This window comes from Apium graveolens, chromosome 3 (assembly GCF_009905375.1).
Source record: "Apium graveolens cultivar Ventura chromosome 3, ASM990537v1, whole genome shotgun sequence".
NCBI classification, from domain to species: Eukaryota; Viridiplantae; Streptophyta; class Magnoliopsida; order Apiales; family Apiaceae; genus Apium; species Apium graveolens.
In genome coordinates, this window is record NC_133649.1 from 24,785,519 (window position 1) to 24,799,408 (window position 13,890).

The following is a 13,890-nucleotide window of genomic DNA, read 5'->3' on the forward strand; positions in this document are numbered from 1 at the left end:
TGCAGGAGGATTAGAAAAATCCTGTTTAAATTACTCTCCCGACAACCAGATCGTTCCCGATTTACAAGATTAATTTGTAAAATGATTTTTTCGATTGATCCAACCATACGGATGGTTAAGATATATCAATTTTAGGTCATAAGAAAAAATTATGAAAAAATTTGAAATCCAATCTGCATGTCAGGATTAGAAAAATCCTGTAAAATTACCCCTCTCGACAACCAGACTCATTACCGATTTACAAGATTAATTTTTAAAATGATTTTTTCGACGATCCAACCATACGGATGTAAGATATATCAATTTTAGTCATAAGAAAAATTATTAAAAAATTGAAATACATCTTGCATGTCAGGATTAGAAAAATCCTATAAATTACCCCTCCCAACAACGAGACTCGTTCCAGATTTACAAGATTAATTTTAAAATGATTTTTTAGATGATCCAACCATACAGATGTTAAGATATATCAATTTAGTCATAAGAAAAAATTATGAAAAATTTGAAATCCATCTTGCATGTCAGGATTAGAAAAATCTGTAAAATACCCCTCCCGACAACCAGACTCATTCCCGATTTACAAGATTAATTTTTAAAATGAATTTTTTTCGATGATCCAACCATACGGATGTTAAGATATATCAATTTTAGTCATAAGAAAAACTATTAAAAATTTGAAATCCATCTTGCATGTCAGGATTAGAAAAATCCTGTAAAATTACCCCTCCCGACAACCAGACTCATTCCCGATTTACAAGATTAATTTTTAAATGATTTTTTCCGACTGATCCAACCATACGGATGTTAAGATATATCAATTTTAGTCATATGAAAATTATTAAAAAACTTTGAAATACATCTTGCATGTCAGGATTAGAAATATCTGGTAAAAGTACCTGTTCCGACAACGAAACTCGTTCTCAAATTACAAGATTAATTTTTAAAATAATTTTTTCGAAGATCCAACCATACGGATGTTAATATATATATCAATTTTAGTCATAAAAAATTATTAAAAAATTTGAAATTCATCTTGCATGTCAGGATTAAAAAAAATCCTGTAAAATTACCCCTCCCAACAACGAGACTCGTTCCAGATTTACAAGATTAATTTTTAAAATGATTTTTTAGATGATCCAACCATACGGATGTTACGATATATCAATTTTAGTCATAAGAAAAAATTATGAAAATTTGAAATCCATCTTGCATGTCAGGATTAGAAAAATCCTGTAAAATTACCCCTCCCGACAACCAGACTCATTACCGATTTACAAGATTAATTTTTAAAATGATTTTTTCGACGATCCAACCATACGGATGTTAAGATATATCAGTTTTAGTCATAAGAAAAATTATTAAAAAATTTGAAATACATCTTGCATGTCAGGATTAGAAAAATCCTATAAAATTACCCCTCCCAACAACGAGACTCGTTCCGATTTACAAGATTAATTTTTAAAATAATTTTTTTCGACGATCAACCTGTACGGATGTTAAGATATATCAATTTTAGTCATAAGAAAAAATTATTAAAAAATTTGAAATCCATCTTGCATATCAGGATTAGAAAATTCCTGTGAAATTACCTCTCCCGACAACCAGACTCGTTCCCGATTTACAAGATTAATTTTGAAAATGATTTTTCCGACGATACAACCATACGGATGTTAAGATATATCAATTTTAGTCATAAGAAAAAATTATTAAAAAATTTGAAATCCATCTGCATGTGAGGATTAGAAAAATCCTGTAAAATTACCTCTCCCGACAACCAGACTCGTTCCCGATTTACAAGATTAATTTTTTAAAATGATTTTTTTCGATGATCCAACCATACGGATGTTAAGATATATCAATTTTAGTCATAAGAAAAAATTATGAAAAATTTGAAATCCATCTTACATGTCAGGATTAGAAAAATCCTGTAAAATTACCCCTCTCGACAACCAGACTCATTACCGATTTACAAGATTAATTTTTAAATGATTTTTTCGACGATCCAACCATACAGATGTTAAGATATATCAATTTTAGTCATAAGAAAAATTATTAAAAATTTGAAATACATCTTGCATGTCAGGATTAGAAAAATCCTATAAAATTACCCCTCCCAACAACGAGACTCGTTCCAGATTTACAAGATTAATTTTTAAAATGATTTTTTAGATGATCCAACCATACAGGATGTTAAGATATATCAATTTTAGTCATAAGAAAAAATTATGAAAAATTTGAAATCCATCTTGCATGTCAGGATTAGAAAAATCCTGTAAAATTACCCCTCCCGACAACCAGACTCATTCCCGATTTACAAGATTAATTTTTAAAATAATTTTTTCGATGATCCAACCATACGGATGTTAAGATATATCAATTTTAGTCATAAGAAAAACTATTAAAAATTTGAAATCCATCTTGCATGTCAGGATTAGAAAAATCCTGTAAAATTACCCTTCCCGACAACCAGACTCATTCCCGATTTACAAGATTAATTTTTAAAATGATTTTTTCGACGATCCAACCATACGGATGTTAAGATATATCAATTTTAGTCATATGAAAAAATTATTAAAAACTTTGAAATACATCTTGCATGTCAGGATTAGAAATATCTGGTAAAAGTACCTGTTCCGACAACGAAACTCGTTCTCAAATTACAAGATTAATTTTTAAAATAATTTTTTCGAAGATCCAACCATACGGATGTTAATATATATATATCAATTTTAGTCATAAAAAAATTATTAAAAAATTTGAAATTCATCTTGCATGTCAGGATTAAAAAAAATCCTGTAAAATTACCCCTCCCAACAACGAGACTCGTTCCAGATTTACAAGATTAATTTTTAAAATGATTTTTTAGATGATCCAACCATTACGGATGTTAAGATATATCAATTTTAGTCATAAGAAAAAATTATGAAAAATTTGAAATCCATCTTGCATGTCAGGATTAGAAAAATCCTGTAAAATTACCCCTCCCGACAACCAGACTCATTCCCGATTTACAAGATTAATTTTTAAAATAATTTTTTCGATGATCCAACCATACGGATGTTAAGATATATCAATTTTAGTCATAAGAAAAACTATTAAAAAATTTGAAATCCATCTTGCATGTCAGGATTAGAAAAATCCTGTAAAATTACCCTTCCCGACAACCAGACTCATTCCCGATTTACAAGATTAATTTTTAAAATGATTTTTTCGACGATCCAACCATACGGATGTTAAGATATATCAATTTTAGTCATATGAAAAAATTATTAAAAACTTTGAAATACATCTTGCATGTCAGGATTAGAAATATCTGGTAAAAGTACCTGTTCCGACAACGAAACTCGTTCTCAAATTACAAGATTAATTTTTAAAATAATTTTTTCGAAGATCCAACCATACGGATGTTAATATATATATCAATTTTAGTCATAAAAAATTATTAAAAAATTTGAAATTCATCTTGCATGTCAGGATTAAAAAAAATCCTGTAAAATTACCCCTCCCAACAACGAGACTCGTTCCAGATTTACAAGATTAATTTTTAAAATGATTTTTTAGATGATCCAACCATACGGATGTTAAGATATATCAATTTTAGTCATAAGAAAAAATTATGAAAAATTTGAAATCCATCTTGCATGTCAGGATTAGAAAAATCCTGTAAAATTACCCCTCCCGACAACCAGACTCATTACCGATTTACAAGATTAATTTTTAAAATGATTTTTTCGACGATCCAGCCATACGGATGTTAAGATATATCAATTTTAGTCATAAGAAAAATTATTAAAAAATTTGAAATACATCTTGCATGTCAGGATTTGAAAAATCCTATAAAATTACCCCTCCCAACAACGAGACTCGTTCCAGATTTACAAGATTAATTTTTAAAATGATTTTTTAGATGATCCAACCATACGGATGTTAAGATATATCAATTTTAGTCATAAGAAAAAATTATGAAAAATTTGAAATCCATCTTGCATGTCAGGATTAGAAAAATCCTGTAAAATTACCCCTCCCGACAACCAGACTCATTCCCGATTTACAAGATTAATTTTTAAAATAATTTTTTCGATGATCCAACCATACGGATGTTAAGATATATCAATTTTAGTCATAAGAAAACTATTAAAAAATTTGAAATCCATCTTGCATGTCAGGATTAGAAAAATCCTGTAAAATTACCCTTCCCGACAACCAGACTCATTCCCGATTTACAAGATTAATTTTTAAAATGATTTTTTCGACGATCCAACCATACGGATTTTAAGATATATCAATTTTAGTCATATGAAAAAATTATTAAAAACTTTGAAATACATCTTGCATGTCAGGATTAGAAATATCTGGTAAAAGTACATGTTCCGACAACGAAACTCGTTCTCAAATTACAAGATTAATTTTTAAAATAATTTTTTCGAAGATCCAACCATACGGATGTTAATATATATATATCAATTTTAGTCATAAAAAAATTATTAAAAAATTTGAAATTCATCTTGCATGTCAGGATTAAAAAAAATCCTGTAAAATTACCCCTCCCAACAACGAGACTCGTTCCAGATTTACAAGATTAATTTTTAAAATGATTTTTTAGATGATCCAACCATACGGATGTTAAGATATATCAATTTTAGTCATAAGAAAAAATTATGAAAATTTGAAATCCATCTTGCATGTCAGGATTAGAAAAATCCTGTAAAATTACCCCTCCCGACAACCAGACTCATTACCGATTTACAAGATTAATTTTTAAAATGATTTTTTTCGACGATCCAGCCATACGGATGTTAAGATATATCAATTTTAGTCATAAGAAAAATTATTAAAAATTTGAAATACATCTTGCATGTCAGGATTAGAAAAATCCTATAAAATTACCCCTCCCAACAACGAGACTCGTTCCAGATTTACAAGATTAATTTTTAAAATGATTTTTTAGATGATCCAACCATACGGATGTTAAGATATATCAATTTTAGTCATAAGAAAAAATTATGAAAAATTTGAAATCCATCTTGCATGTCAGGATTAGAAAAATCCTGTAAAATTACCCCTCCCGACAACCAGACTCATTCCCGATTTACAAGATTAATTTTTAAAATAATTTTTTCGATGATCCAACCATACGGATGTTAAGATATATCAATTTTAGTCATAAGAAAAACTATTAAAAAATTTGAAATCCATCTTGCATGTCAGGATTAGAAAAATCCGGTAAAATTACCCTTCCCGACAACCAGACTCATTCCCGATTTACAAGATTAATTTTTAAAATGATTTTTTCGACGATCCAACCATACGGATTTTAAGATATATCAATTTTAGTCATATGAAAAAATTATTAAAAACTTTGAAATACATCTTGCATGTCAGGATTAGAAATATCTGGTAAAAGTACATGTTCCGACAACGAAACTCGTTCTCAAATTACAAGATTAATTTTTAAAATAATTTTTTCGAAGATCCAACCATACGGATGTTAATATATATATATCAATTTTAGTCATAAAAAAATTATTAAAAAATTTGAAATTCATCTTGCATGTCAGGATTAAAAAAAATCCTGTAAAATTACCCCTCCCAACAACGAGACTCGTTCCAGATTTACAAGATTAATTTTTAAAATGATTTTTTAGATGATCCAACCATACGGATGTTAAGATATATCAATTTTAGTCATAAGAAAAAATTATGAAAAATTTGAAATCCATCTTGCATGTCAGGATTAGAAAAATCCTGTAAAATTACCCCTCCCGACAACCAGACTCATTCCCGATTTACAAGATTAATTTTTAAAATAATTTTTTCGATGATCCAACCATACGGATGTTAAGATATATCAATTTTAGTCATAAGAAAAACTATTAAAAAATTTGAAATCCATCTTGCATGTCAGGATTAGAAAAATCCTGTAAAATTACCCTTCCCGACAACCAGACTCATTCCCGATTTACAAGATTAATTTTTAAAATGATTTTTTCGACGATCCAACCATACGGATTTTAAGATATATCAATTTTAGTCATATGAAAAAATTATTAAAAACTTTGAAATACATCTTGCATGTCAGGATTAGAAATATCTGGTAAAAGTACCTGTTCCGACAACGAAACTCGTTCTCAAATTACAAGATTAATTTTTAAAATAATTTTTTCGAAGATCCAACCATACGGATGTTAATATATATATATCAATTTTAGTCATAAAAAATTATTAAAAAATTTGAAATTCATCTTGCATGTCAGGATTAAAAAAAATCCGTGTAAAATTACCCCTCCCAACAACGAGACTCGTTCCAGATTTACAAGATTAATTTTTAAAATGATTTTTTAGATGATCCAACCATACGGATGTTAAGATATATCAATTTTAGTCATAAGAAAAAATTATGAAAAATTTGAAATCCATCTTGCATGTCAGGATTAGAAAAATCCTGTAAAATTACCCCTCCCGACAACCAGACTCATTCCCGATTTACAAGATTAATTTTTAAAATAATTTTTTCGATGATCCAACCATACGGATGTTAAGATATATCAATTTTAGTCATAAGAAAAACTATTAAAAAATTTGAAATCCATCTTGCATGTCAGGATTAGAAAAATCCTGTAAAATTACCCTTCCCGACAACCAGACTCATTCCCGATTTACAAGATTAATTTTTAAAATGATTTTTTCGACGATCCAACCATACGGATGTTAAGATATATCAATTTTAGTCATATGAAAAAATTATTAAAAACTTTGAAATACATCTTGCATGTCAGGATTAGAAATATCTGGTAAAAGTACCTGTTCCGACAACGAAACTCGTTCTCAAATTACAAGATTAATTTTTAAAATAATTTTTTCGAAGATCCAACCATACGGATGTTAATATATATATCAATTTTAGTCATAAAAAAATTATTAAAAAATTTGAAATTCATCTTGCATGTCAGGATTAAAAAAAATCCTGTAAAATTACCCCTCCCAACAACGAGACTCGTTCCAGATTTACAAGATTAATTTTTAAAATGATTTTTTAGATGATCCAACCATACGGATGTTAAGATATATCAATTTTAGTCATAAGAAAAAATTATGAAAAATTTGAAATCCATCTTGCATGTCAGGATTAGAAAAATCCTGTAAAATTACCCCTCCCGACAACCAGACTCATTACCGATTTACAAGATTAATTTTTAAAATGATTTTTTCGACGATCCAGCCATACGGATGTTAAGATATATCAATTTTAGTCATAAGAAAAATTATTAAAAAATTTGAAATACATCTTGCATGTCAGGATTAGAAAAATCCTATAAAATTACCCCTCCCAACAACGAGACTCGTTCCAGATTTACAAGATTAATTTTTAAAATGATTTTTTAGATGATCCAACCATACGGATGTTAAGATATATCAATTTTAGTCATAAGAAAAAATTATGAAAAATTTGAAATCCATCTTGCATGTCAGGATTAGAAAAATCCTGTAAAATTACCCCTCCCGACAACCAGACTCATTCCCGATTTACAAGATTAATTTTTAAAATAATTTTTTCGATGATCCAACCATACGGATGTTAAGATATATCAATTTTAGTCATAAGAAAAACTATTAAAAAATTTGAAATCCATCTTGCATGTCAGGATTAGAAAAATCCTGTAAAATTACCCTTCCCGACAACCAGACTCATTCCCGATTTACAAGATTAATTTTTAAAATGATTTTTTCGACGATCCAACCATACGGATTTTAAGATATATCAATTTTAGTCATATGAAAAAATTATTAAAAACTTTGAAATACATCTTGCATGTCAGGATTAGAAATATCTGGTAAAAGTACCTGTTCCGACAACGAAACTCGTTCTCAAATTACAAGATTAATTTTTAAAATAATTTTTTCGAAGATCCAACCATACGGATGTTAATATATATATATCAATTTTAGTCATAAAAAAATTATTAAAAAATTTGAAATTCATCTTGCATGTCAGGATTAAAAAAAATCCTGTAAAATTACCCCTCCCAACAACGAGACTCGTTCCAGATTTACAAGATTAATTTTTAAAATGATTTTTTAGATGATCCAACCATACGGATGTTAAGATATATCAATTTTAGTCATAAGAAAAAATTATGAAAAATTTGAAATCCATCTTGCATGTCAGGATTAGAAAAATCCTGTAAAATTACCCCTCCCGACAACCAGACTCATTCCCGATTTACAAGATTAATTTTTAAAATAATTTTTTCGATGATCCAACCATACGGATGTTAAGATATATCAATTTTAGTCATAAGAAAAACTATTAAAAAATTTGAAATCCATCTTGCATGTCAGGATTAGAAAAATCCTGTAAAATTACCCTTCCCGACAACCAGACTCATTCCCGATTTACAAGATTAATTTTTAAAATGATTTTTTCGACGATCCAACCATACGGATGTTAAGATATATCAATTTTAGTCATATGAAAAAATTATTAAAAACTTTGAAATACATCTTGCATGTCAGGATTAGAAATATCTGGTAAAAGTACCTGTTCCGACAACGAAACTCGTTCTCAAATTACAAGATTAATTTTTAAAATAATTTTTTCGAAGATCCAACCATACGGATGTTAATATATATATCAATTTTAGTCATAAAAAAATTATTAAAAAATTTGAAATTCATCTTGCATGTCAGGATTAAAAAAAATCCTGTAAAATTACCCCTCCCAACAACGAGACTCGTTCCAGATTTACAAGATTAATTTTTAAAATGATTTTTTAGATGATCCAACCATACGGATGTTAAGATATATCAATTTTAGTCATAAGAAAAAATTATGAAAAATTTGAAATCCATCTTGCATGTCAGGATTAGAAAAATCCTGTAAAATTACCCCTCCCGACAACCAGACTCATTACCGATTTACAAGATTAATTTTTAAAATGATTTTTTCGACGATCCAGCCATACGGATGTTAAGATATATCAATTTTAGTCATAAGAAAAATTATTAAAAAATTTGAAATACATCTTGCATGTCAGGATTAGAAAAATCCTATAAAATTACCCCTCCCAACAACGAGACTCGTTCCAGATTTACAAGATTAATTTTTAAAATGATTTTTTAGATGATCCAACCATACGGATGTTAAGATATATCAATTTTAGTCATAAGAAAAAATTATGAAAAATTTGAAATCCATCTTGCATGTCAGGATTAGAAAAATCCTGTAAAATTACCCCTCCCGACAACCAGACTCATTCCCGATTTACAAGATTAATTTTTAAAATAATTTTTTCGATGATCCAACCATACGGATGTTAAGATATATCAATTTTAGTCATAAGAAAAACTATTAAAAAATTTGAAATCCATCTTGCATGTCAGGATTAGAAAAATCCTGTAAAATTACCCTTCCCGACAACCAGACTCATTCCCGATTTACAAGATTAATTTTTAAAATGATTTTTTCGACGATCCAACCATACGGATGTTAAGATATATCAATTTTAGTCATATGAAAAAATTATTAAAAACTTTGAAATACATCTTGCATGTCAGGATTAGAAATATCTGGTAAAAGTACCTGTTCCGACAACGAAACTCGTTCTCAAATTACAAGATTAATTTTTAAAATAATTTTTTCGAAGATCCAACCATACGGATGTTAATATATATATATATATCAATTTTAGTCATAAAAAAATTATTAAAAAATTTGAAATTCATCTTGCATGTCAGGATTAAAAAAAATCCTGTAAAATTACCCCTCCCAACAACGAGACTCGTTTCAGATTTACAAGATTAATTTTTAAAATGATTTTTTAGATGATCCAACCATACGGATGTTAAGATATATCAATTTTAGTCATAAGAAAAAATTATGAAAAATTTGAAATCCATCTTGCATGTCAGGATTAGAAAAATCCTGTAAAATTACCCCTCCCGACAACCAGACTCATTCCCGATTTACAAGATTAATTTTTAAAATAATTTTTTCGATGATCCAACCATACGGATGTTAAGATATATCAATTTTAGTCATAAGAAAAACTATTAAAAAATTTGAAATCCATCTTGCATGTCAGGATTAGAAAAATCCTGTAAAATTACCCTTCCCGACAACCAGACTCATTCCCGATTTACAAGATTAATTTTTAAAATGATTTTTTCGACGATCCAACCATACGGATGTTAAGATATATCAATTTTAGTCATATGAAAAAATTATTAAAAACTTTGAAATACATCTTGCATGTCAGGATTAGAAATATCTGGTAAAAGTACCTGTTCCGACAACGAAACTCGTTCTCAAATTACAAGATTAATTTTTAAAATAATTTTTTCGAAGATCCAACCATACGGATGTTAATATATATATATCAATTTTAGTCATAAAAAAATTATTAAAAAATTTGAAATTCATCTTGCATGTCAGGATTAAAAAAAATCCTGTAAAATTACCCCTCCCAACAACGAGACTCGTTCCAGATTTACAAGATTAATTTTTAAAATGATTTTTTAGATGATCCAACCATACGGATGTTAAGATATATCAATTTTAGTCATAAGAAAAAATTATGAAAAATTTGAAATCCATCTTGCATGTCAGGATTAGAAAAATCCTGTAAAATTACCCCTCCCGACAACCAGACTCATTACCGATTTACAAGATTAATTTTTAAAATGATTTTTTCGACGATCCAACCATACGGATGTTAATATATATCAATTTTAGTCATAAGAAAAATTATTAAAAAATTTGAAATACATCTTGCATGTCAGGATTAGAAAAATCCTATAAAATTACCCCTCCCAACAACGAGACTCGTTCCCGATTTACAAGATTAATTTTTAAAATAATTTTTTTGATGATCTAACTGTACGGATGTTAAGATATATCAATTTTAGTCATAAGAAAAAATTATTAAAAAATTTGAAATCCATCTTGCTATCAGGATTAGAAAATTCCTGTGAAATTACCTCTCCCGACAACCAGACTCGTTCCCGATTTACAAGATTAATTTTGAAAATGATTTTTCCGACGATACAACCATACGGATGTTAAGATATATCAATTTTAGTCATAAGAAAAAATTATTAAAAAATTTGAAATCCATCTTGCATGTGAGGATTAGAAAAATCCTGTAAAATTACCTCTCCCGACAACCAGACTCGTTCCCGATTTACAAGATTAATTTTTAAACTGATTTTTTCGATGATCCAACCATACGGATGTTAAGATATATCAATTTTAGTCATAAGAAAAAATTATTAAAAAATTTGAATACATCTTGCATGTCAGGATTTGGAAAATCCTATAAAATTACCCCTCCCAACAACGAGACTCGTTCCCGATTTACAAGATTAATTTTTTGAAGAATTTTTTCGATGATCCTACCATACGGATGTTAAGATATATCAATTTTAGTCATATGAAAAAATTATTAAAAACTTTGAAATTCATCTTGCATGTCAGGATTAGAAATATCTGGTAAAAGTACCTCTCCCGACAACGAAACTCGTTCTCAAATTACAAGATTAATTTTTAAAATAATTTTTTCCACGATCCAACCGTACGGATGTTAATATATATCAATTTTAGTCATAAAAAAATTATTAAAAAATTTGAAATTCATCTTGCATGTGAGGATTAAAAAAAATCCTGTAAAATTACCACTCCCAACAACGAGACTCGTTCCAGATTTACAAGATTAATTTTTAAAATGATTTTTTCAACGATCCAACCATACGGATGTTAAGATATATCAATTTTAGTCATATGAAAAAATTATTAAAAACTTTGAAATACATCTTGCATGTCAGGATTTGAAATATCTGGTAAAAGTACCTCTTCCGACAACGAAACTCGTTCTCAAATTACAAGATTAATTTTTAAAATAATTTTTTCGATGATCCAACCATACGGATGTTAATATATATCAATTTTAGTCATAAAAAAATTGTTAAAAAATTTGAAATTCATCTTGCATGTCAGGATTAAAAAAAATCCTGTAAAATTACCCCTCCCAACAACGAGACTCGTTCCAGATTTACAAGATTAATTTTTAAATTGATTTTTTAGATGATCCAACCATACGGATGTTAAGATATATCAATTTTAGTCATAAGAAAAAATTATGAAAAATTTGAAATCCATCTTGCATGTCAGGATTAGAAAAATCCTGTAAAATTACCCATCCCGACAACCAGACTCATTCCCGATTTACAAGATTAATTTTTAAAATAATTTTTTCGATTATCCAACCATACAGATGTTAAGATATATCAATTTTAGTCATAAGAAAAACTATTAAAAAATTTGAAATCCATCTTGCATGTCAGGATTAGAAAAATCCTGTAAAATTACCCTTCCCGACAACCAGACTCATTCCCGATTTACAAGATTAATTTTTAAAATGATTTTTTTGACGATCCAACCATACGGATGTTAAGATATATCAATTTTAGTCATATGAAAAAATTATTAAAAACTTTGAAATACATCTTGCATGTCAGGATTAGAAATATCTGGTAAAAGTACCTATTCCGACAACGAAACTCGTTCTCAAATTACAAGATTAATTTTTAAAATAATTTTTTCGAAGATCCAACCATACGGATGTTAATATATATATATCAATTTTAGTCATAAAAAAATTATTAAAAAATTTGAAATTCATCTTGCATGTCAGGATTAAAAAAAATCCTGTAAAATTACCCCTCCCAACAACGAGACTCGTTCCAGATTTACAAGATTAATTTTTAAAATGATTTTTTAGATGATCCAACCATACGGATGTTAAGATATATCAATTTTAGTCATATGAAAAAATTATTAAAAACTTTGAAATACATCTTGTATGTCAGGATTTGAAATATCTGGTAAAAGTACCTCTTCCGACAACGAAACTCGTTCTCAAATTACAAGATTAATTTTTAAAATAATTTTTTCGACGATCCAACCATACGGATGTTAATATATATCAATTTTAGTTATAAAAAAATTGTTAAAAAATTTGAAATTCATCTTGCATGTCAGGATTAAAAAAAATCCTGTAAAATTACCCCTCCCAACAACGAGACTCGTTCCAGATTTACAAGATTAATTTTTAAAATGATTTTTTAGATGATCCAACCATACGGATGTTAAGATATATCAATTTTAGTCATAAGAAAAAATTATGAAAAATTTGAAATCCATCTTGCATATCAGGATTAGAAAAATCCTGTAAAATTACCCCTCCCGACAACCAGACTCATTCCCGATTTACAAGATTAATTTTTAAAATAATTTTTTCGATGATCCAACCATACGGATGTTAAGATATATCAATTTTAGTCATAAGAAAAACTATTAAAAAATTTGAAATCCATCTTGCATGTCAGGATTAGAAAAATCCTGTAAAATTACCCTTCCCGACAACCAGACTCATTCCCGATTTACAAGATTAATTTTTAAAATGATTTTTTCGACGATCCAACCATACGGATGTTAAGATATATCAATTTTAGTCATATGAAAAAATTATTAAAAACTTTGAAATACATCTTGCATGTCAGGATTAGAAATATCTGGTAAAAGTACCTGTTTCGACAACGAAACTCGTTCTCAAATTACAAGATTAATTTTTAAAATAATTTTTTCGAAGATCCAACCATACGGATGTTAATATATATGTATCAATTTTAGTCATAAAAAAATTATTAAAAAATTTGAAATTCATCTTGCATGTCAGGATTAAAAAAAATCCTGTAAAATTACCCCTCCCAACAACGAGACTCGTTCCAGATTTACAAGATTAATTTTTAAAATGATTTTTTAGATGATCCAACCATACGGATGTTAAGATATATCAATTTTAGTTATAAGAAAAAATTATGAAAAATTTGAAA